This window comes from Drosophila sechellia, chromosome 3L (assembly GCF_004382195.2).
Source record: "Drosophila sechellia strain sech25 chromosome 3L, ASM438219v1, whole genome shotgun sequence".
NCBI lineage: Eukaryota > Metazoa > Arthropoda > Insecta > Diptera > Drosophilidae > Drosophila > Drosophila sechellia.
In genome coordinates this window covers 18891068-18916960 of record NC_045951.1, presented here as the reverse complement: position 1 = coordinate 18916960, position 25893 = coordinate 18891068, and the positions used below count along the sequence as shown (strand labels likewise).

Sequence of the window (25893 nt, the reverse complement as noted above, 5' to 3'; positions counted from 1 at the left end):
AATTTCAAAAGAAATGTAGTGATTCAGAGAATATTGGTGCTTTGCTTATTATTAACGAAATACTCGAGTTGCGTCTGCGTTTCTAAAATCTCCCTGCTGAATCTTAACTAATTAGCTTTTATAGTTTTCGAGATCACAGCATTCATAGGAACAGTCAGACACAGTCGTGTAAACAGTCTGATTCTAATTAAATATATATATACAATACAGGGTCGGAAACGCTTCCGTTCACCTATTACGTACTTTTCACCGAATATAGTATAGCCTCTTACTCTACGAGTAACAAAGACATTGGAATAATTATGCTTAATCTGAATCCTTTCTGTATATTATAGTTCCTGAAACCAAGATGTTTATACGAACGGACAGACCGACCGACAGACGGACATGGCTAGATCGACTCGGCTATTGATCCTGATCAAGAATATATGTAATATATATATAAATGCCTGTTACATACTTTTTAACGAATCTGGTATACCCTTTTACTCTACGAGTAACGAGTAAAAATAAAATAGTTTGGCTTACAAAAAGAAATCATAAACTCAATTCTTCAGTTTCAATGCTTTTTAAGCAGTAAATTAATGTAAAGTTGTCAATACTTGACTAATGAAATATTTTTAAGCAGTTTTATTTGACTGTTATAGGTTTTGATTTTAAATTCGCAGATTAATAATTCAATTATATTAAGCACAACTAAAACGTGTTTATTCTGCAGAAACGTTTCTACTGCTTCTAACCAATTGTGTATGTACATGCTACTTGGGCCCAATAATTAACCTTGCTGATAACCCTCATCAAATCACCAAACTGCCATCCACACCATTCCATGGTGCTCTATTATCAAATCCCAGTTGGATGTCCGGACCCTGAATCAACACAATTCAAAGCCCACCCAGAAGTCGAAACCCGTTTTCGGCACCATCGTTCATTCATCATCGCCGCCTGGCACTTGGCAAATTTACACAAGCCAGGTAAACGAATAGACAGAAGGACGGAGCCAGCCAGAGCCGAAATACAATTAAAACCCAATCTAAACTCAAATTTTAAATCACAAAAGTTATCAGTTACCTTTTGGGCCAGCAGCAGCAGTAGCAGCCGCACGTAAACTTTGGCCAGAATCTGTAAGTTTGCAGCTGAATCTTGGTCAAAAGATACGGCTACGACTCCATACACACGCATCTTTGGCAAACACACTCAATTATAGATACAGACAGACAGTGAGACCCACAAACTTCCGTGGAAAACTTCTCGGGCACTTTGAAAATGAAGCGAATCCTGGCCGGCAGACGGGCCGTTTCCCAAGTTCGATTTCTGGCATTTGCTGTGCTCGGCAAAATGCATTGCCATTCCAAACTAGTTCCAATTGATTAAGTTTCTGGTTAATGGATTGTTTACATATCTAAGCAGGCCGACTCACAGAAGTGCAACTCTGCAACTTTTGGCAATCACCACTAAATGGTAATCACAAATTCACTGCCTGACTTAATCTTCTATTGGGCCAAAAAGCAAAATACAGTTGAGCACTGGAAATTCCACAAGGTATTTAAGTGGCGAATGGGCAAATCACATTATATTTTACTGCACTTCAATTTGATGGTTCTATAAGTTTTGTCGTTTATTTAATAACTAAGCCAATCGAATCACAAGCAAAATTTTGTTAAATCCAACCCATTTCTTATAACTACTACTTTAAAACAGTTATCCCCCTTGCTTTTTCCGAGTGCCCACTAAAAAATGCATAATTATTTTCCTTTATGTCATAAAGCAGATTAAAAAACTTTTGTTTTTAATTAGAAGAAGCGCTGTTTCGGGCAACAAAAGAAGGCATGGAACTTGCGAGTAACTTTGCAAACATTTCATTGCGCGCATATAAATTACATGGAGAAAGAAAAGCGTGAAAAGCGCGAAAAGCGCGCAACATTCTTGCCAAAAACGATATGAAATAAAACCGGATGAAAATCAAAATTAATGCAAAGCTCTCTTCCTGCAGACAATGCGGCGTATGCGCAATGAGCTCTGCAATTCTTGGCGAAATTACGCATACGCCCCCTTGCCGAAGTGCGAGCGCACTGCGGGCTGCCTTTAAGTTGCGCCAGGGAATGTGAATTAATTTCGTTTTAATTAAGTTCCCATAAGTTTATTAAATTTAACAAGCAGGCCCCAGAAACACATACACAACCACCAAGCTCGCTGCGACAAAAGGACCAAGAACTATGTGCGGGAACAAGATGGCGACTACGACTCCTGGCCTGGCACATAAAACGTTTCAAAATTAATTAACAACTTATTTGCATTTTGACGGTTCTCGAGGTGCTGCGGATTGTGCTTGTATGGATGTCGGCGTAACAAGATAAAGGCGTCCTCATCATGTCGGAAAACCTTTGACACAAATTAAACTTGTGACTTGGCTTATAAGATTTAAGTTCACTGAGATCGATCTTCCGGCAAAATTCTTATTTCTCACTTGTGTTAATAATATTGGCTGTTAATTGAAATCCATTAATAATAGAACGCAATGAAACTCAACATCAAACAACTAACTTACACGGCAAGTTCAATGAACTGTGAGAAGCAGTGAAACAACAAATTAAGATGATTAAATATGCTCATTTCAGACGAGCTAGTGCTTAGACTCAAGTAGTTTCCTCCTCGGCTGGTGCTAAATGTACATTAGATTCATAAGCTGCAATCCTTTTATACATTTTCAATTAGCATAAACTTTTAAGTTGCCCAAAAGCCGACTCTGTGCAAATTGGCAAAACCCGTTCAACCAAATTAGTTGTTCAATTTTCCATTCGGCTGTCGGTGTGATTCGTTTGAGTGTGTTGGCGCAGGCCAATTTTGTGCTTATCGGTTCATTGTTTATGTTAATTTTATAGCACATTTAATTTTAGTATTTTACAGTGGGCTCCGCCACTTGGTCCGTCCTGCCCAGTTGGGCCGAAATGTTTTGCGGTCCGTTTATCGCCTGATGCGAGGGGCAGCAAATGAAATGCGGTATGCAAATTGTGACGTTTTTGTAAAACACCAAATAAGCTTCTAATTAAGTTTTCATGATTGCTGGCATAACAATGTTATGGGGTCGAATTGCCCACCAGACCTTATCGGGTGGTGCACGGATTTCATTTCAAATATTTGCACACGAAGCTGCATGGAATTTCTCGTTTTAGCGCAAATTTGAGGATTATCTCTGCGCAAATTAAATATCTCGGCTCTGGGGGACTTAATTTCTGCTTTAAGCGAGCCTCGATTATCTCCATTTGACTCCATTCAAATTCAGTTGACATTCGCTTATCAACTGCAAATCGCTTGAGGAATATATATTCCCCGGCCACTAAGACGCCTTTTCACTTTCCTCCAGCTGCCAATGCCATTAACTCATTTTGCATGTCAGCTGAGCTCAAAAAAGTAAAATTTCGATGCATTAGGGCGACTCGCTTTTCCCACCCCCACCCCCCTTCACTGTTTTCCCACGAGACTTGACACTAAAAAAATATGCGAAGCAAGTCGGAGCATCGAAACAATGACGGAAAATGTCGTGCATAATTTAAAGGAAAATTCTGCGGAAAACGATGTCAAGGTATTGCTGACTGTGTTCTTTGGGGGGTTGGCTGTGACTGCGATGATAATGGTGCATGTCCCAAAAGGATTTTCCCTTACAGCATTAGCTGTTTAATCTTGATGCAGATTGGGAGGCTTTAAGAAGCTGAGTCTGACGTGGGAAGCTAGTAAGCTGCGTTAGCCCAACTAACGCAATCTTAATGGCAATTTTTCACCTCGTGGTTAGCGCTGAATTGTTCTATTTAGTTGCATTGTACACTGCATAAGCATTTTACGGCTACGTCTTAAGTAAACTTTTAAAGATTTTCCATCCCATTTGAGCGTTAACTTTCGTATACTTAAATAGCAATGTTTGCTCTTTTTCCCCCAGTCCCGAGTCGACCTCTACTCCTTTCATAAATATATTTGCCATTCAAATGCAAACGCTTTGCTCATAAAATTGTACCAGCTGCAAATAAAAGTATTTCAACAAGTCTGTATATACATAAAGCATTTGTCAACGGTTCCGTTCAAGCTTCCCGCTCCCGTTCCACTTCCTCCTGCCAACAACCTTAACTCCCTTTCCGTGCCGCTTTGCCTTTGGCGAGTCATTGAGGCGGCTCCTGCGCTGATCCTGTTCCTTGTTGAAAGCTGCATTTCCGGTCACTAATACAAGTCAAAGTACAAAGTTGCTTGGCTGCCTGACTTCCCACACCAGCCCACTTTTGGCTCCACTGAGAAGAAAATGTTAAAGTTATTTTATCAATATGATACATATCAATTGTCGGTACCAAGCACGTATTTAATATCAAATTTGAATGTGTATTTTAATAGAATAAAGTAATTTTTAAAGTTCGCAATTATATCTTATAGATTCATTTGAAACATGTATATTTCTCAGTGGCCTCTTCTCTACTTTCAACTCCCTGCCACGGCACTTAGCCAACTCCATTTTGGGCGGCCATCCCATCCTTCTGTCTCTATCCAATTCCCGCAGACCCTCTCCTTCTAGCTCTCTATATCCGTCTCTATCTCTCTGTATGTCGCCGTGCCTCGCTGATGATTTAAGTGCACTTTGATGCACATTTTTCGTTGCTACTTGCAACAGAAGCAGCATCAGCAGCTGCCCCAGATAATTTAATTAAATTATACGCTTCCTTACGTGCGTGGGCGAATGGGGGGAGATGGGCGGGGCTCGGCGGTCAGGGGTCAGGGAGTAATGGGTTAAGGGGGGCTCGCATTTTAATAAGGTTTGTTGGTTAGCTAGTTTTGAGGTTGAGCTGAGTGTAGTTTTGGTTTAGTTGCATGCGCCCACACCCCAGCCTCTTTTGGCTTTCGGGGCTGCCAGCCATCTGGGTTGGAAAAGCAAAGGAAAGTGGAAAGTGGAAACGAGTGGGCGTGGAGGAGAGGGCCCCGGGGGAGTCTGATAACCTAACTTGAATGGCTATTGCACCAATTTTTTATTCAGACATTAAAGCTCAAAATGGCATAAAAAAAGGAGTAATTATCATTTATGGAAATAGTACGGTTGCAAATTCAAATTGGTCTTGAAAAAGGATATAAAAAATGCTGGAAATCGATTGGATTCTAAAGAATTGAATTCTATATCGATATCTATCTTTCATGTACATGTATGTGAAGGAATTGGTAGCGGAAGTATGCAAGAAGTTATATCACTATTCATTCAACATGTATATATTTTCTATTCGCTGTCAGTTTTTAAAATGTCAAAAAATATACCGCACAATTTTTGGCTGGGAAATTAAGTTTGAATTATTTGCATTTGTCTAGCTACAGGAATAAAGCTTTATAAGAACGGAAATGCAAATGCAAACGAAATATTATATATTAACAGTAATGTCATAAATCAAAGTCCTTGTCGTACCACCCTTCACTATAATAGAAATTTATTGCATACTACATTTGGGACCAAATTTTTTTTTTTTTTAATAACGTTAAAAAGATGAAGCTAACCGGCTGCGTTAGCAAAAAGTGTTAAAAGTTATTCGTCAACGTCACAACATCGTTGATGGTGCCACACACACCGTAACCAGCAGAAGATAGGTAAACAAAAAATAAAATAACTCACAAAAACATATGCCAAAAAAAAAAAGTGAACACATTCAGTGTTCATAAAGTCATCATGTTTTCATATTTCAAGACTGCAACCACATTGCTGTTTGCCCATGTTCTTAAAGTGGTAACTGCCCAAAAAAGAAACTCCGCAAAAGTTTCTGGCCAGCAAAAGGTAAACAAACTCTCGCAAATTCCCAGCAAACAAACTTCAACTTGAACACACCCAAAATGTCTTCATTTTCACCTGTTTTCAAATGCTGTGCCTCCTTTTGCTTTCCACATAACGCCCAACACAGTTGCAAATGTGCAGAGACGACAACACGGGCGGCAAAAGAAAAACCTCAGACCCAAACATATTTGCATAAACAGAACCCCACTTTGATGGTTTTGCGGAAAGGGCCCAGAATGTCCAGGGTGTTTCAACTATCATATGCAGTTGGTCCAAACGCTGTACATTTTTATAAAATATTTGGTTGCTCTTTTGGTTTGGTTAGCGAGGACTTCTGTTGCCCCTGGGAAAGTAATATTACTTAAATCGTATGTGTATCATTCAATTTTTACTTCACTTATTTATTCATTAACTTAACTTCGAAGTTGTTTAATAAATGGATCTTGTTTCATATCCCTTTTGCAACACTACCACGCCCGAAAAGAGTGTTCTAAATTTGCCTTAAACCATCGCAAACCCCTGGAGTCCTCTCCACATTTCTTGCTGTTGTGCGGCTGTGCTTGGCATCATCAGGTTAGTGTTTAACCTCTGCAGAGTGCTGCAGTCCACTCAAAAAGTCTTTGACTTGCCATTCCACAACCCCTTTTGGCCAACTTGGGCCGGCAAAAAGCCGAGGCAACCAACCAGTAAACCGAGGCAGCCAGTCAGCCAGAGTTAACCAGTCGCCGTAGTCATCATCATCCTCGCCAGCATCATAATCTTCAGCATCATAATCGCCGTAGTCGCTGCTCGGCATAGCTTTTAGCCACTCGGCTTGCTCTTTAACGCGTTAACGGGTTAAGTTGCCTTTTGTGACCATATTTTGTTTTTAGCCATGCCTAAAACAACAAGGGTGCACCACAAAAATACGTTCTTGACACCGTATTTTTTCGCACGACTGCCAGTAAAAATGTTTTTAAAGTCGAAGCATCTTGTTACTAAAAATAAAAAACGAGATCCTAGACTAGAAATAGTATCGAAGTTCTATGGCTTACATGCATGTTTTCACATTGAGGTGGACAACGGTATTTTGCTCAGTGTACACGGATATGGAAACAGAACACGGACGGTTTATGTGTAATTAGCCACGCCGACTTAGCCATAATCCGTGCGGCCGCCGTGTTAAATGCCTTGTGGACAGATTTTAAAGCCAACTCTGAGGTGACTAAAGCCACCGCAGCGGCAAACCGACAGATTTATCCCATTTTAATCGACTGGTGAAAGCAGGAAAAATGCTGAAAGCACGACCTCCAGGAACTTAATTTTTCCGAGCCGCAACAACTGTGGCTACTTCATTTCTTCGACCGCGCTTTCCACTCACTTGCAGGCGGAATCAGACAAAAAACCAGATGGGGGTTACTGAGTGTCACTAGCTGACAACCCCCCGATGAACATAGGCGTGGTGTCCTGTCTAGGACTTAGCACGACTTCCCCCCGCCGATTTTCCCAGCCACCCATTTCTGTCTGAGACTTGTCGCACTGCCTGCGGTTTTGACCCTCCAATTTAAGCCACGTTCGCCCTAGCAAAGCAGTTTATGTTCTACAAAATTCATATTAAATCGAACAAGTCTGTACATTTTTTTTAACAGTGTATAGATACCTTAAATCGTTTTAAGGAAATATAATAATATTTTAATGTGTATTATAAGTAGAGAAGTAAAGTTGATTCTCTTTAGCAGAACATTGTTATATTATTATTATGATATTACTTGATTGCGTGTGAATATCTGAATACTATTAAGTTTCGTATCTAAAAGTTTGTTGTATGTAGCTCAGTAAGTCAGTAGGGCTCATAATAACGAGGAAACTTCAAAAACTATCCTTGGCTAAGGCTTATAGGACTGGCATTAAAGTAATTCAAGACCGTTTCCATCTCTCGGGAGCCAACGACTTATCCTCGGGCAATCATTACTTGCTTAGCACATCACGCGTCTTAAAGGGAAGGCGAACCCTATTTTCTGGATTTCATTTCAAAGCATTTTTTCCACGCCCTCTGCGGCATTTTTCTTCCGCAGAACTTTGTCATAATTTTGCAGTGAGGCACGTCGACTTCCACGGACTCCGCACTCCGGACTCCTGACTCCGCCGACTCCTGCGAGTGCCCGGAATCCTCTGACGCTCGGCCCCGGGCCTCAGCTAGGCTGTCAGCGTGATAACTCCTTTTCGTGTTAAACATTTTCAACTCGCCTTGAGTGCGCGGCTTGTACGGGTTCCATGGGCTCTATGGGTTGTACGGGTTTTACGGGCTGTACGGGTTGTATGGGTTATGCAGCAGCTGTCGCCTGTGCGGACGCACACAAACAAGGTCCTGCACTCACACTCATGTGCACTGGAAGAAAGTTGTTCCTTAAAGCGCCGCTGTTAAAGAAACTGAACCATTCTCTGCACCTATAATATGAATATGAATTCAAATGTATCTCTTGTTATCTCTCTTTACAACTTTCTTTATAGGAACGAAACTCACACTTCTTCTATAGACTGTTTGTTGGATGCAGGTAAGGATAGTGAGAGGTTCTTATATTTTTTCATAATTAAAGAGGCTTAAATTGTCGTACGAACATTTTAGTGGGTAGAGCTTTCATTCTTGCAGTGCAAAGATGCTTCCCTGTCGACTCGGTCACACTCTGACTGTCGAGCGTCCATTGGATGGAGGGTGGTGGCAGGAGGACTCCGCCGCGTGTCCTGCGAGGCTACGACTCTTTTGGAGTCAACTGCATGTCAGTTTTGTTCGCTCCTCCAGCCTTCGCCTGCTTTTGATTACAATGCTGGTTATGTTCTCACCCTCGGCGAGTGCGAGTGTGTGTGTGGCAGCCTCGTCCTGCTGGATCCTGCATCCTGGATCCGGGATCCTGGATCCCGGCATCGCTTGCCTCTGATAACACGTTAAGTGCGCTTGTTTATCCAGCAAGATAATTTGGACAAGTGTCACCTCTCGGATTTTCACGCGCCGGCTGCAAAATAAAAAGTAACCCCTGCGAAAATGTCGCAACTTTTCTGAAATATGTACGAGTATGCATGCATGCAGGTCGCCAGAAACTAACTAACTAGCTGCAGTTAGGGTTAACTGCCGCTGGATCAGGTGCAAGACCGGGCTGGGAACCTGGCTTTGGTCCTCCTGGACCGGGATTGTCTCATTTTATTTTGCGGTGCCCGCCGTAATTTCGCTTCCAGCCAGCGCTTCGTGGCATATTTTTTGTTTTCCGGCAGAGGGGCGTACGCGTAATTGGTGTTTGTGGTTAGTTTCGGGTTTGTCCGCACCAAAAGGCAGATGCCACCTGGTGGCACTGTGGGTGTTGGCACTTTAATGTTGGCCTAGGCTGCTGCTAAGCTCTGATTTGCTCTATAGGAATTTTGGGTAGATATTCCTCTCAAAGGGTTTTACTTTAAGCGCTTCTCAGGGCATGGAATCATGTATTTTCCCACAGTTGTTCATTATTTAGAGCAAGTTCAATATAATACATATTTTATTGTGCTTCTTAAAGGTCCTTTAATATATGTAGCTCCAAATAATCCCATTTCCATTGTGCACCTCAAATTCCTGCTTCTTTATAGCCTAGCCACTAAAGGCGATGTGTCTTGGAATTTTCGGACATTCCGAACAGTCCGAGCTCACCTGACCATCGCAATGCCGTGCCAGAATTAACCCACATTAACCGGAGTCAAGTTGAAATCGAGAACACAATATCCTCGGAAAAACGCGCATGTCCGTCGGAATCCCTGACGCATGCAACATTTTTTGACAGCAATCAGATGTTTTGGAATGTTGGCGCCCAGACACACATATACACACACACAGACGCAGGGGCAAACGCTCACACCGACGGAGAGAGCTTTGTTTTTGTTAACCTTGCCTAACGACGAATGGCGAAAACAAAACAAAGACGTGGAGAGGCAACAGCGAGAGTCGGAAAAGCGGGAGCACGTGCAGAGCGGAGGAAAATGAAAATCTTGACTGCGCGTGCGCACAAAATCCGCTGAATGGAAGTGCCAGAGAGGCGAAAGCTTCTTTTTGGCCTGCCTTTCGGGGCGTCCAGGATTCCGAGTTTGTGGCCAACTCATTACGTTCGAACGTCAGTAGTTGAAACAAGGACGCGTTACGTGCAGAATACGCAGCGCGCAGCCAGGGAAAATCGCATAAATCGCGCAGCGCGTTGAGTTAAGCGGATGAAGTTAAAAATTGAATATAAATACAGCAATGAAAATGCAGGAAAATTGTGCTGCCTAAGTGCTTAAGTGCTCTAGTGCCCCGTGTGTTCTTGTGCTTTTTCCCAGAGCCAAATTGTGCCGAATCAGCAGATAGTCGTTACGTATACGCAACGTGTGCGGAGTGTTGTTTTATTGATTGCCCAGCAGCAGAGCCACACTTAAACCACTGGGAAAATGCTGATGAAACAGTGAGGATTTAAAGAGCAGCCTCCGCTCCGAGGCTCGAGCAGTGAAATGCGTGCAGCTGACAGTCAAGGTCGCCGACGCCTCATGTCACCCACAAAAACATAAGGATCTACAGAGCAAAAAACAATTCTAATTCTAAAAGCAAACGAGGCATCTTCGCAGTCAGTTTCCAGTCATCAGCAGCTCATCAACTAAGCGAACTTAAAGTAAGCAAAGTGCCAAGTCAGTCAAAAAGTAAAAGAACAAAAATTGAAAATTCCTTTCCTGCCGCACTTGCAAGGATGGGGCCAAGATTTGGTGTGGAAAGGAGGTAATCCCACCGAGAAAGGCTGCCCTCCTTAGTGTGTGTGCCGCAACTTATCTCCTCGGTTAGACACACATGGATACATTATGTGCTCTATATACGATACGGCAGGATATATGTACATATATGGGGAAACAATCCTTAAGGCGGCTACAAAGAAAAGTCTCCTGCCGCTGGATTTGTACTCTTGTACTCTTTCTTTTAGGACTACAAACTGTTGGATTACTGGTGTATTGGTTATTTTCGTGTGCCCCGGCTGACATAGTTTTTGGCTTAGGCTTTTGTCTATTATTTACGGCCTGTGACTGCATTACAGGTAGCCCAGCCAAACGAACTTTGAGTCAGGTCAGGACACAGATTTCCGGGCTGGAGTGCTTGAGTAATGAAAATGTTACTTCACCGCTTTGTTTTCGGATCTGTGGCAGGCAAATAACTAATGGAATTGAGTATGTAACACAAATTGGGGACTTTCTGGCAGCGGATGAGCTTAGTACTTTCATTTAAATATTTAAAAGTATTCCATGTGAGGAAATTGTTAAGAAATGTGCATAAACTCCTTCAAAAATTTTTGAATATAAGCACAAAGTCTAAAAATATATCTATTTCGGAGACTTCTGATTTATAAAAAAAATATGTTAAGCATAACGTTTAAAATGTTTATTGGCGCTCACGTAAGCCAATTTAACCAATAACATTTTTGGCTGAAAGATTCAAGTACATTTCAACAGGATTCTGAGAATTGTGTTCTTCATAAAACGCAGACTTGTCATTAATTTAATGACTATAAGGTATTTGAAAAATTATGCTTTAAATGAGTCTCAAAACTTTCCTGCTCTCGTATCGCGCTCGTCTCAAGTTAATTTCGCCTTAAAGATTGTTGATGACGACCCATTTGCGATATCTACATTCGCCCCTTTCAACTTTGTCATTCTACGGGTACAAGAAAAAGGAGGCGAACATCAACTCACATCAAGTGGAGGTTCCCGCCCACGTGGCGTATGAGTTATGCATTATGGCTTGCCGTTTCGAGTCTTTCCCCAAATATATTTCCATCATCAGAGGCACTTTGTTTGCTCTACGCATTACGACAAATATTTGCCCATCGGACAACATATTCTTGTGTTGTCTTCTGGCTTGTTCTGCCGTATTTTACTCTGCTTTATTTTCTCTATGTTTTCATACTTGTTTGTTACTTTGGCTTGTGGGCCGTGCGAGAACGAGGTCAGAACTAAAATCTAAGCCGAAAGCTCTACCCAAAACAGCTGATGTCAGCAGAATATGTGTGCACGTAACGTGTTTTTTGTTTCAGATTCTCCAGAGAAATACACAGAAAAAACTATGTTTAGTATATCAATAGGTGTGCCATTGAAACTTCAATAACTAGATTTCCATACATCGAACTTACTAACAGGAAAGCTTGATTTTTAGGCAGCAGAGAACTGTTGAAAACGTGAATTTTGTTGTATTGTAAATGATGGTAAATGTATAGTTCCAAGAACAAAGTAAGAAGTTAAAAAAACACATTATCTTTCGTATTCATAGAATCAATTAAAATCATAAAAGTTTAAAAACCATTATTATGTTAGGATGTGCAAATTTATAGATGAGAGTTATGACTTCAATATCCCTTAGTATTAATAACAAAATTCTATTCAAATATGGTAGTGAGTTACCTTATAAAAATTGTGATATCATACCTTATTATATATTATACCTTATATATATACCAAATTAAATCGATTTAAATATGGAAAATCGCCAAAAGTGTAATGGAACTTAGTGATATTTCTTCCGAGTGTTAGGCAGACCTCCAAGTCAGTGGACAGTGGGTGTGGGCTTGGAGGTGGTGCCCCAACAGCCACTCGACCATGGCCGAGAGCGGTGTCAAAGACTTTTTGCGGACTTTGATTTATCAGCAGTGCAGCCCACAGGCGACTGCTGCACCCACACACTCGCACTCATGGACTGGTTGTGAGTTCTAGCATAAATTAAGTGTTTATTTTGGCTTCAGCTGGGATGTCGTTACATTTTATGCATGCCAAACTTCCTCGGCTGGTCATCATAAATTTATTCTGTCTAGCCTGCTTTTAGGCGCTACTAGCAGTGCTCGCTTGTGTGGGTGAGGGGAAACGAAAGTGTGCCAAATCGGAAACGGAAGTGATCGGAATGAAAGTACTGCCTTCGATTTTATTTGGCATAGTTTATCACATCATTGCCGATATATAACTATAACTAGAGACGTCCATTTATTTTACCATTTAAATCCCGAAGTAAAATTTATGGACTTATAACTTAAATAATCAAATCAATTCAACTGGCTGATCAGTTATATGAGCACATAAGCCTATACATAATAATCAAGCCAGAAAAACAATTTGTTTTACTTATATCCTCTCATTCGAAGTAGTGAGGCAACTAATAAACATTGGTTTTGCCACTTGGCCGCACACACAAGATTCATGTTATTTATATAAGCTTCTTCCATTTTTAAAGCTAATGCCGTATGCACATTTCAATCTCGGACCGGAATAAAAAAGAGAGAGAGGTGAAAGGTGGCGGCGAGAATAGGAAACTCTCGCTGATTTATGTGCTAGTTTTCCTGGCGATTTCTCGCTTTTTTTTCCTGCGCTTTCCATTTTCGCTTTGGCCCCCTCTAACTAGTTTTTGAGAGTTGTGCAGCAGCATTTTACTCCAATTAAATTTTCATGCCATATGAGCATTTCGCACAGCAACTGGGACAACAACAAGGACGAGAGCTCACACAACGAGACGCTATTTTCAATTTCCGCTGCACAGAAGTGCAGAAAGGAATGCGATTTTTAACACAATTTCACTTTGCCGGGCGAACAACAGGCTGCGAGTGTGCCACTGTGTGAGTACTTGGCATAGAAAACGTTGACGACTAAAAACAACAGGCCAGACCCCATCGAAAGCACCCGCTCCCCCTGCCCATTGCCACCCATTACCACCCATTCCCGCCCACTCCCGACCAATTCCATCCGACTCAAAACCCGACGACCCGACACATCGACCCAGAAAACCCTTCGCCTCACTCACCGACTGACAGTTCAAGTCAAAATGCCCTTTTATTGAGATTTAAGCATTTTTGGGTCATTTCCGAATTGTGTTTGCGCAACAGAGATATACGCTGGCGGAGCGAGAGGGCACGGCCGGCGTTTAAATATTAAAAACCTTGTAACGAAACTACTAGGAAGCCCGGAAAATCAATAACCAACAGCGGCCAGAGTTGAAGGCTAAACGTGGCGCTACAAAAATAAAAGGCATCGGACGAGCCAGTGGAGAAAAAAAACATAAAGCCAACAACCAAAATGGGCATTTTGCATGCATAGATACATGAGATCTGCGAAGGATGGCCGCACATGATGAAAAAGGATACATGGCTGCGAAAAAATGAAACAACGAAGGGCAATGAAAATGGAAAAGTTGTTAAAACGCTTGTTTTATTGGCATTTAGCCTCAGCTTGTTTGAGAACACAATATAACACGATATTGTAATGTAAATAGTTGAGCCAACACGGTTTTTCCAACCGTACTTTTCAGCTGCAAAGTAGGGATTTTCCCGCAAGTGCACAAGCGATTCAATGGGCTTTTAAGTTGCAGTGGAATTTTACACGGAATAAATGTCTCTGTGTGAATTATGAAAGCAAGCTTAACAAGTTTTCATAGGAGTTATTTTTAATGAATGCCTGATTTTAATGTCTCCCAATGGCAGCACAAATCTATGGCCAATACTTAACCAATGTCATATGTAAAATTTTATCATATATTTTATGCAAGTTCCAAATAATGTGAATACTCCACATAAGCCACGAATTCCGCTTGGAACATCAATCAAATTAAAGTATCAGGCATATGTAGCACACCGCTATCCAAATGCGGAACTGGGATCCATTTGCTGGTGGATATTTCAAATGTAAATTACCATAATGTGACCGACATTTTATTCGGGGGCTTCCGTGAGCATCGTACTTTCACTTTGACTTTCAGCAAAGCGCTGCTATTTTATATTCCCCAACCCGCTCTCACCCCCTTTCGGGCCAACTCTTCTTTGGGCCATTTCGGCTGCTCTTGGCCCTTTCGCGTGTGTGAGTTTAATATATCGCGCCTTATAATGTACGTACTGCGGGTTGCTGTTTGCTCTTTGCCTTGCATGCTGAAAATGGAACTCGGAACTCTCGGCGTAAAAACAAATTACATGTGGGTTAGCCCCCGTTTTCCATCACCCACCACCCCTTCTTTCTGACATTTTCAGTCCCTTCAAGGCCACAATAGCGGTCAGGCCGTAGTCGCTCAAAGTTGGTAGCTGTTTGGGTTTGGCTCTGCAATTATATTGTACTGTGTTCCTTTTTTTTGGTTGGGCCAACTCTCGGCTCTAATGAAAAATGTTCGCAGGCCGAGCGGGCGCTTTTCATGTTTTCATAAATAATTAAATTTTCTCGTTCTGTTTGGCCTTTGTGCGCGGCGGCGGGAGCGGAATAAAAAATGAAATTGAAACGGGCCCAGGGTCGCCACTAATTAGGAGCGTGTTTCACTGGACTCGGCTTCGCTCCCAGAACGGATGCATTAAATTTGCAGCGAAAGGAGGAGAAAGTTCGAGGGTCTCTATTCAAGTGGCTTCTTGTCAAGTTGCTGTTGCCAATTATGCAAAGTTTTCGGAGCCAACTTGACGTGGCCAATTGCAAACTGAAGCACTTGGACTGGCTTTTCAACTGCTGCTGTATTTGTTTTCGATACTACGTCCAATGGTCATTTGCCAAGTTAGGACACAGTGAAGCAAAATGGTTGTCTAAAAAATATTGTGATAAGTTAGAACATTTTACCAAACGCCGGAATCATGGTTCACAAATTCAACTTTTAAATACCAATAGTTTAGTGAATCAAATTTTATGTTATATAAATATTCCTCTAAGTTTAGGGCATTTTGTTTGTATAATGAAAGGCTTTAGTTGAAAGAAAAATAAACCAATTGTCTATCTAAATAGTGGATGGTTACAAGTAAACTTTATGAGAATTTGTTGATAATTTATAGCCAAAAATTTCCTAATTTCCATGAACAACATATTTAAACGATTCGGGATTAGGTCTATTTACAATTTGGTTAATTTTAATTAAATATGTTATATTTTAAATATCACTATACTCTGAGTTTAATGCGACAATCAGAGTTTAATCCAGCCAGCCTGAATAGTTTACTGATTGAAGTGGCTACAAATTTCGGCACTTGGCCTTTTTGTTTGCCAGCCAACTTCTCACATTGTCAGCTTGGCCACAATTACCCAAGGCACCTGAACAATCTGTAAGGGAATATATAAAACTTTGTCCTGATTAAATCGATGACAACCTTTTCCGACGAGTTCCGTTTTTCCTTTCGAGGATCGAGTGGGTTTCTTTTCTTTGCTGTGTTTTGCCAGGCGAAATTGAACTGTGCCATTGGCAGGCCCAGGAGGGCTGTTGTTTGTTGTTGGTTGCTACACTGGTCCTGCTGCCACACCCCCTTTATCCTTGGAGAGATGTAACTTCCACGGGGTACTACGTGTCCGTTGCGCTCTGTTTGCGTGAGCCGGAGAAATGCAAGGACCTCTGCGTCTGCGGCTGCTTCAGCTTTTCTTTTATTTTTTTTCGCTCACATGCCATTTCATTTTCCGGCTTTTCTATTTCACTTTATTTTTATTTTTGGCGCTGCCAAAGTTTATAAGTTTCGCAGAATTTTCTGCTGTGCCATCGGTTTTGGCCGCTGTCCCAAAAGTCAAGCATCAATTTGATCAACTCTTGGCGCCAGTCTTTAATATGTTTTCAATTTTTTTCCTCTTTCGCATCGAATGCGAGTCCTCAGTTTCGCCATATTTCGGGGAAAACCTCAGACAGTTTATTGTTTTTCTGGCTCAGAGCTTGTTACACGCCATTTAGTTTTACTTTGCATATGGAAAGGAAAGCGGAAAATGTTTGCCGAGAAAATATTTCAGCTGCGCTTACAAATTTTCATTCGGATTGCAATACTTTCTTGCACATGACAAGAAGTTTGCTGTGCGTTCGCAGGCAAAGTTAGTTTGGAAACGATTTTCCTGGTCACAGCAATTGCTTTTTGTGTCTCGTCTTGTTTTTATTGTCGAGCAGCTAATTTGAAAGTTTTCCCAGAAATAAGAAATCAAAAGATTGATGCCGGACAAATTGCAAAAGTCACATAAATTTCATTAAATCCGATACGCAACGCATCGATAAATGCATCGCATGCTAAATACTATTCGTTAAAGTGAATTCCCATTGAAGGCGGAAAAACAAAAACAGTTTTCCGCTGTCATGCTCGTGTACATTTCGACTTGGCGCTGTTCGATGAAAAATTCAGGCCAACGGACATCATTGTTATCTAGCGTCCTTGCTTTGCGGCTGTCAAAAAAATGCTATCAATTAATTTTAAAAGTGGAATTATGAATGGTAAAAACTACATGCTAGTATAAGCCCGTTTATAGGTAAGCAAACAGTAAAAGAATTGAATGGAAAGTGCTTGGAACGACACAGCAAATTTGAAACTGTTTTTGCCTACTTTTTGTTGGCTGTAATTTGATTTGCATAAAAACTAAATAAATTGCCAAGATAAAACTCCACAGCAAGTGCTCAGACAAAAAGAGAAAAAGTAGAAACGTGACACTCGGTTGCTGGCCACAGAAAATCAAGTGCCAATAAATACCAAAAATTTTACAATAAACACGCGCCGGGCCAAAAGTGCAGGCCGTATTGGAATCCGAAACTAGTGGGTATCGAACATCAAACTGGTTCATAAACAAGTGATTGGAAGAGGCACAAGGCCATATATACACATCTATTTTTGTTTGCATATCCGCAGGCAATTTGTGAAATATTTTATTGAAATTGATTTCGGTTGGCTTAGACTGTTGAGCCTTAAATAATGGAGGGAATATTATTTGAATGATGAATATTTGGGCAGATACGCAATGCTCTGCAGAATATTAAAGGCGTAGTTAACAAATGCATCCGATGTTGTATTTACCCATAACAAATGCATTCAAATTACCAATAAATACCGCATCTAAATGTATGCCAATAGAAATACTCTCACCCAATTACGAACACTCCTCTTTTCACTTTCTCCGCCTGCCATTCACTGCTGGGAAATTTCATTTTCTAATAGGCGCCAATATGGCTTTGATTGAACGCTCGCCAAAAACTAGGCCACAGAATTCAACAAAAGAAAAGGGGAGAAGACAAAAATTGAAGAATTGAGGCCGTCGCCGTTCGCTCCTTTCCGCGCTTTCCCTCCATTTCCCTGCATTTCCCACGATTTCCCAGCGCTGTCTCCGCATTTTCCCCCTTCTGCGCAGCTTGTCAAGTGGCTGCTTCAGAGCTCAGTGTTCTGAGCAATGTGGGCTAAGTTGAGCTCTGCTTCTCGTCTATTGATTGCATTAAAGGCGGGATGTTCGGAGAACCCACCAAATTTTACGTATACGTACATTAAAATTCAATTTACGTCTGTTCGATTCCGCTGCTGCCGCCTGATAGCTTGAACTTTAATTAAAGCCACGAACGACAGGGTGATAAGGGTCATTGATTAGGAAACATGGCCCCGAAACTGGCGAGCACGTGTGCCAGTCCCTATAAATGAAATGAAAAACCCGAGAAATCGACACACACACACACTGCTGCATCAAAGGACATAATCAAACATCAACAGCGAGCAAAGTAAATGTCGCTGATGTAATTTATTGTTCGAGGTGTCGCCGCAAATGGAAACGACACCTTTCGGCTTGGCTCGGTTAATTAAAGAAATATAAATAAATTTATGGTCTGTGCACTAAAAATAAAAGCAGGCACCTTTGTGGTTTCCAATTATTAATGAGATTGGTAAATAGAATACTCGTAAATTTATCGGATATATTAGCTGTTTAAAATACGCCAAAAGGATAAAGTTTTATAGATTTATATAAGTAAATACATTTTCTTTGAGTGGTTCTTGATGAAGAGCCTCTCCTTGATGAAGGCGCAAGATATTGCCAAAATATTTGACTAATTAAGCCATTCAGCGCGGGACGGACTACAGGCGACTTCGTGGTTGCCTGACATTCTGGCCATAATGTTCTGGTGACACGCAAACACGTAGACAATCGTTACCATCGGAGGCACTGACAATGGGGATTCCCCTCTTTGGGGACGAAACAGAATAATTTCGGTAGTTGGGCTGGGCATATTTGAAAGTTTTGTCGCAGCACTCCAAATGGCTGTTACTGCTACTGTCATTATTATAGTTATTTGTCAGCATTAGTGCAGTGGAAAGTGGCGCTGACTAAACAAATTAGCACATTTTCGTGTTGCTATAGAATGCTATTTCTAGCTTCTGCTCGGCTGTGCCGGTCTCCCTTGCAGGTGACAGCCAGGTGAAGTGTCCTAATGAAGGTACGAGGGAAATGGCTCCAAATGGGCGGTGGCCATTAGTTGGCAGGGTGGATTTTCAGATTTCGGGCTTTAGGGGCGCATAATGAGGAGTGTTTCACGAATGTGGAGTGAAAATCTGCGCAATTTCGGCCAGGATTCTCCCCGTTGGGTCTGCAATAGCTTTATTCTCAGCATATTACCGAAAAATTACTAAATAAGTGGGCGCAATGAGTTCCAGTTACGTGTTAGTGTTCAAAATGGAATTGGGTTGGATATGTACCAAAGCTTTTTTTGGCTAATTAAATATATATCCATGAAATGAGAAAACAAATTGGAAGATCCATGCACAGCTTCCCAACTATGAATTTTTGGTAAATTCTGTAGGTTTCTGTTTTTAGATAGATATTCTAAATTGTTTGTAGTACGCATTGTGAAGATTATTACTGTAGCACTGTAGCAAAAAGCTTAAAACCTAAGGTACAGAGAGGAATCGGCCTACGACTATCCCCAAAATTAAGAACTTGAATATTAAATTAAACAGAGTTGTAGAGAGGAATTAACCAATTTAATTGTGCCACCTTTCACGGATGAAACTGAGCAAAAACTGCTCTAGAAAATGTAATCAACTCGAATTTCAATCAGCCATTAAATTTAAAAAATTTCCCCAGCTAGTTATGCACATTTTACAGTCTCTGCTTTATGGCAGGCACATTCCCCAGATTCCCCTACTTTTTCCCAGCAGTTTACATTCTTTTAGTACGCCACCTCTGCCACCTTTCCCCACTCTCACCTCGACTACCTATGCTTTTAATTAAAGCCACAAAAATGCAGCACACGGGAGAAAAACAAGGCGAGAGACACGTTTTACTGCAACCAATTAAACCGTAACGAATACATTATAATTTTATTTTTATTTTAATATTTATGTGTTTTTCGCTATGCGCCCCAAGTGAGAACCTGACTATGTGTGTGTGTGTCATAAAACGGCGCCCAATCACTTAAAACTAACGAAAAATCCCCCTCCAGTGTCCCCAGATCCCCGAAGTCGTGTGCAGCTTTCCCTCCGCAAATATAAATATCACACCTTTCCAGCCGCCCCCACATATCCGTTTTAAAATGGATGTATATACCCTAGTTTTCCTCCAAGACAATGAAAGCTACTACAACTACAACTACACAGCCATGCTTTTCCTGGCTCGGTCTGCGTGTAGTGCAGTGTATTCCGAGTAATCAAAAATGCAAATCGAGCCCATGAATTTCGAATTAGTTTTTAGCCTGCCAGGACGAAGGGCCGGGGAGGATGGCGTGGCAGTGTTTAGGCCACGCGGATTTTAGGCTAACGAACACACGTACTCGACTCCGGCCGTATCTCTAGTCGCCCCACAGCTGTACGTGTAACAAATTTGTATCAGTTAGGCCGTGGCCAGGAGGATTGGAGGATTGCGCGGACTGGGGGATTGGATCGTTCCCCGGCAGCGTTTACCTGGTTTACCTGCCATGCCAGCATAACCGAAATCTACGGAACCAGAAAAAAAACAGGTAGAAGTACACGAAAATAGTTATCGGCGTGAGGCAACAGTTGAAATCAGAGACATGGTTGCGTGAGGCCAATTAGGAGCTGCGTATTTGTGCCGCCCGAGGTCGCAAAACACTGGAAAAACTCAATGCTCAATCTTTTTGGGGGCATTTTCCGAATCAACGTTTGACATGTTTGTAGTGGAAGCATGAAAAGATTTTACCCTTATTTTACATTCTACATTACAATACATTGAAGTCTATCCTAGGGTATTTTTATAAAATTATCTCGTAGTTAATGTAAACAAAATCTCTCCTTGCGGAGCATATACTCTCACGATGACACCTCCGCGATCCAGGACACGAGGCTCAGCGCGAAGTGAGGCCTGTGATTTGTGGCCTCTGTTGGTTTTAGACTCGGGATGATCCTGTGCCAGTGCCTCCGACCAGCTCCATTTGGGCCCCATGTACGTGACGCGCATTTCCGCAAGTCCGCCTATCAAATATAAAGTGCCAGCAATTTATATTTCAACGCAGCGATGGGCGGCGGTTAGGTGGGCGGGGGCGGAATTCTGGCAGTCAAAGCCAAGCAAATCAATGTAAATATTTTTAAGGAAAGAAATCAGCCACAGCAAAGGAGGCGAAGGCGAGAGGTTAAAGCGATTGTGGACTGGAAAATGCAGGCCGAGTCAAGAACTGCATTTGTCGGCTTTCGAAAGAGCTCCTCTTATTTTTCCCTTCCGATTTTCCTTTTTTCGGTTGCTTTCTGCCGCCCCCTCCCCCTCCGGTTTCCCCACCCTAGCAGTGGCATTTTCAATTTTACTTTATATGCAAATTTGGCATTTTGTAGCAACTGCTGCCATTGATAGCTCTCGGTTTCCCACCAGCTTCCAGTCCAGTCCAGTCTCCGCTATATTTTTCAGTTTGCTTCCGCAACGTAACCCATTCGGAACCCGGGTCTTTAAGCCAGCTTTACTTGAGGCGGCCATTGCATTTGAATTTCTATAAATTTTTCATTTTCCATTTAGTTGCAATGGCACGCCACAAAATAAAAGCGAACGTTTGTTTCCAACACAAACTAAATCCCCCGAACATTCTTGCAATGTTTTTAAGGCTGTTTTTCTTCAATTTCAAATAATGCCGTATACTATATTTTTGTGTGTTGTGGTTTCGGAATTCAAAATTTACCTATCAAATCAATTCTGGGTGATATGTATAAGTAAAATATGCTTAAATTGTGGATCTAAGCTTTTAGTTTATCTTGAAATCATATAGCAGCTCTTAAACGTTTGACTTAAGTGGCAGGCAATTAGTTTAGTGAGATTTGAAGTTATTCTTTGAGTTGTACTTGAAAATAAATCAATATATGATGATTTAGTAATATATTTCACGAGAAACGATATATTTGTTTTGTTTTTATCTGGCAGACCTCGAATTCCTATCTGTATTGAAGTAGTAATCAATGGTGGAGCCGTTATGGCGTAAATACACCATAAATATACCCTAAAACTGTGGCACTCAGGCACGTAGTATTCATTCATACACCATCTAAAAGCCGCATTTTCCCACCAACTGCCATTAATCTTCCCAAAGTCGCCACACGTAAGTGGGCACCTCAGCTCCCTGGAATCGCATGGATCCGCTTGGATCCCCCAGAAACACCCATATCCCCCTGGCCACACACTAATGGCACTCTGATGCTGCTAACAAAGTCTAAAAATCCGACCGAAAACTGTTTGCCATCGCTCGACTCTGTCGCCGCCGCAGGCGATGGGCAAAAGTGTCAAAGTGCTAAAGTATGTTCAAAGATTCATAAGATTAAATGCAAAAGCCTATCTCTTTCTCCTAGAACAGCGGTCTGTATAGCCGTCTCTGTTCGTCCTAGTGGTGTGTCTACTAGACAGCCAAATTCTGCCAATAATAGGTAAGCCAAATCCCAAGGCACTTTAAGCAGAAGAGAACAAAATGTCTGGATATAAGAATATATATTATATCTTATAAAATAAAAATTGACTAGAAATTTGTTTAAAGCATGAAATACTGCTACCCTGTAGCTCCAACAGCTAGAAATGTATTAAACGCATCTCACACAGGGCGTATACTCAATGTGTGTACGGCCAAGACGATGGAACCTATTATGTCCTGTTCGAAGGAAGCGAATGGCATGAAAGGCAAAGAAAAGCCTAAGTCTAGTCCAGGCGCCGAAGGCTACCGACGTCGTCTGGCCAGTCCTTGAACTCACCTCGAGGTTTTCATTTGGCCAGGGCCAATGCATTACATCGCCTGCATTAGCTTTTCCCTGAAAGTTCATTGCCCAAGCCGCAGGGCTCCATTTTGTTGTAAGAAATTATACGCGCAGATAGCGTGAATTTCAATTTTCGCCAGCCTCTTCCGCTTTTCTTGCTCTGTGCGGAATGCCGCGGCGTAGTGAGCGCGAAAAATTTAAATTGAAAATGCAAAATGCTCATATGCAATTTGTTTGGAAGAAAAGCTGAGGGGGCTTTGGTCCTTTTTACAGTTTGCCGGGAATAAAAATCCACGACGGTCTACATTGTTGTCAGTTTGTAGCTTTGGCTACAATCGTTTGCTTTACGACCACACCCTTACACACCCACACACCCACACACACACACACACATGCACATGAAGGCAGGACAAGAGCATTTGGCATTTTATGCGAAATGTTTCCCCGGCGAAGGAGCCGTCGGGATTCGGCATTATAGTTGTATGAGATGCCGGCCCTACTTCTTTTACCAATTCCAACTTCGGCTGCAAATTCCCGCCATTCCACTCTTTCGCCAGGCTTTAAAATTAAGTTTACATTTTTAATGGGCAAAAGTCCGTGCCCTTTGGCTTTGCAACTGCGTCAGTTTTATGTTTGCCAACTTTAATGGTCATGACTTTCGGTACTCCGTTCGCCAGTTGATAGTCAGCATGAGAAATAGTGGAAAAAGACATACGGAACAGGAGTATGTGGCAAATAAGTCATATCATATGGCAAATGATGGGAGCGTAGAGGACGTCACTTGGATAAGGACTCCGCAAGGGATTTTGATTAAATTCATGGTCAGGGATGTGGAACAGGATGTTGGATTAACTGTCGGGAAGTGGACAATTTCAGCTTTGTAATTCGTTTCTTGCAACACAATTTTTTACAGTAAATAAAATCATTCTAAGATAAGATGAGTTTTTCCACAGCAATTTTCAAAGCATATTCCGTTTCATGCAATTAACTGCTTTGTTGCACTTTTCTATCTCATTTCCATATACTTTAACCATTGAAATTTGCTTTTAAGTTTCCTTTTATTTAAATGTGAGATTAAACCCATTTTTAATCCATGGGAATAAATTGCTTAGTTCTTCCCACATTTCCAATCATCTAGAAGGATAATCAACTCTTCTCGCTATGGTTGATCACGGCAATAATTCTTCTCGCTTCGATTGCGAGATCTATTCTTTATAACTGCCTTTCTTATGATTAGTTGGCTTAGTTGATGCCCAGTCGTATGCTACTCATACGCCGCGTAGTCAGCGGCGAAATTCATCACGGAGTGTAATCAAAGTCCGTACTTCTCAAACCCCCCTCGAATTGCGAAACTCGATGGAGCCGCGTTGGCCAAATCACGTTGCAATTGCCACAGACGAAGCTGGAGCGCAAACGAGAGGAGAAACGAGACTCATTAGAGCGAAGCGTGATGCGTGACACCAACTTTAAATTGTGCAAAGACAGGCGACAGGACCTCTGTCCTTTTCCGCGCATCCCTCGCATCCTCCTCCGCCGGTCGCCGACCATTTCCATTTCCATCGCATTGCAGCGTAATCTTGGCCATTACTCAAAAAGTAGCGTCTCACGTAGACTGCGAGTAAAAGAAGCGCGGAAAAAATTGCAACCATCGCTACACCAGGGAAAATTTTATATTATGAATTGACTGAACCCACAAAGTGCGTAATTAAAAACATATTAATTTTTATTGCTTAGAAATTATGGACTAAGGAAATTAATTTATATTAATGCTGCGTGTCCTAAAGTTTTTTCTCCAGAAATAAATATTGTTCCTCTTATATGTACAATCAGATGGGTTTAAGGACCTTTTTTAAAATCGCTATCTGGCTAAGATAGAAAAATATAGAAAATGAATCGGTATTTAAAAAAAAAAACTCTGAGCAGTAACTGAACATATGCCAAAGTTAACTTCAGACCCCAGCAGGCTGTTCTCCATTTTTTGCTGGTGTATGTGGCGCTCTGCGGGTGACACTCTTAGTCTGTTTGTGTTTGTGTTGCCGTTTTGCCGGTGGCACCACCCCCACCCCCCTGCTCAACGGTCACCCACGCGGCGCCACGCCCCTCGGCCTTACGCCTCTGTCATTGGCACAGTCGCGTGGTGGATGCTGCCTTTGAAATCGGGATCCACTGGCAGTCCAAGTCCCCCGTGCCTCCTCTAATGACTTTGTTATGCTAATTTCCCGACGCCTGCTGGCCATTGGGGTCGCCTTGAGCCCAACCGGCTTTTGATCCTGTTTCTTATTAATTTAATGTTAAATATTATTCTTTTTTACGTTTCCTGCCTTTTTGTTGGTGGCGATTGCTCAGTAACAGGAAATGGACAACATTACAAAGTCAACATTTGCACAGCGATTTGCAGGGATTTTTTTAGGACAGAGGTTTCTAATTTCAGTTAAGTGTGCTCTGCGATGCGGAAAATGGCAATATTAGTGCATAACTAATTATATATATTAATTCAGTCAGTTGCTGGCACAACACATGTATTTTCAACAAATATTTAGTACAAAATCATTGATGCCTTAATAAACTATATGTATGCTAAACTATTCATATCCTATACTGTCTTTTTGTGGCCTGCGGTATTCACTTTTCTGGCCCAGATGCGTTTATTTACTGATGTAAGACCAAAGGACATCGTTATCATGGGCTTACCCAGTTGGCCTCACGTTCCTGCAGAAAAAGTGAAACTCTGTCATTTGGTGAAAGGGACTTAGCTGGAAAGCCTTTCATAAGCGTCGCATTAATTCTTTGTCAATTGTGGCAAATTCTTAGTCATCCAGTTGGCCAACCGTCCTGTAGTTTTGTAGCATGTGCCCATAAATGAAATGGAAGACCTTTAAGCCAGGGAAAGCTGCAGATGCAGATGGCCAACAGTGGTGGCATTGGGAAATTGAAAAATTGGGAAATTTTTTTGGACTAGTGGCTCTCTGAAAGTGAAAGGATAAGAGGCTGAGTAAGTCGGTTCCAAAGTAAGTTGTTCCAAATTCACATCGCATGCTAAACAAATAAAATTGAATGCCAAAAAATGTGAGCTACAATATAGATTTTAAATTAAAAATTGTATAAAAATAAAAAATTGTAGTGCACTATTTGTAAATATGTATGTAATTTACATCATATTTATTTTACATTTATTAATGCTCAATTTTTTTAAATTAGTTCTCG

General features: G+C 41.5%; 1 protein-coding gene across 1 annotated transcript in view; it reads left to right on the top strand.

Annotated features, from left to right (window-relative positions):
- The first annotated feature begins 9905 nt into the window (after positions 1–9905).
- Positions 9906–25893, top strand: part of LOC6619346 — a 67113-nt gene continuing 51125 nt past the window's right edge. The window contains exon 1 of the mRNA XM_032718650.1: positions 9906–10425. The gene's annotated coding sequence lies outside the window, so the exon portion shown is untranslated. The remainder of the gene's footprint in view (positions 10426–25893) is intronic.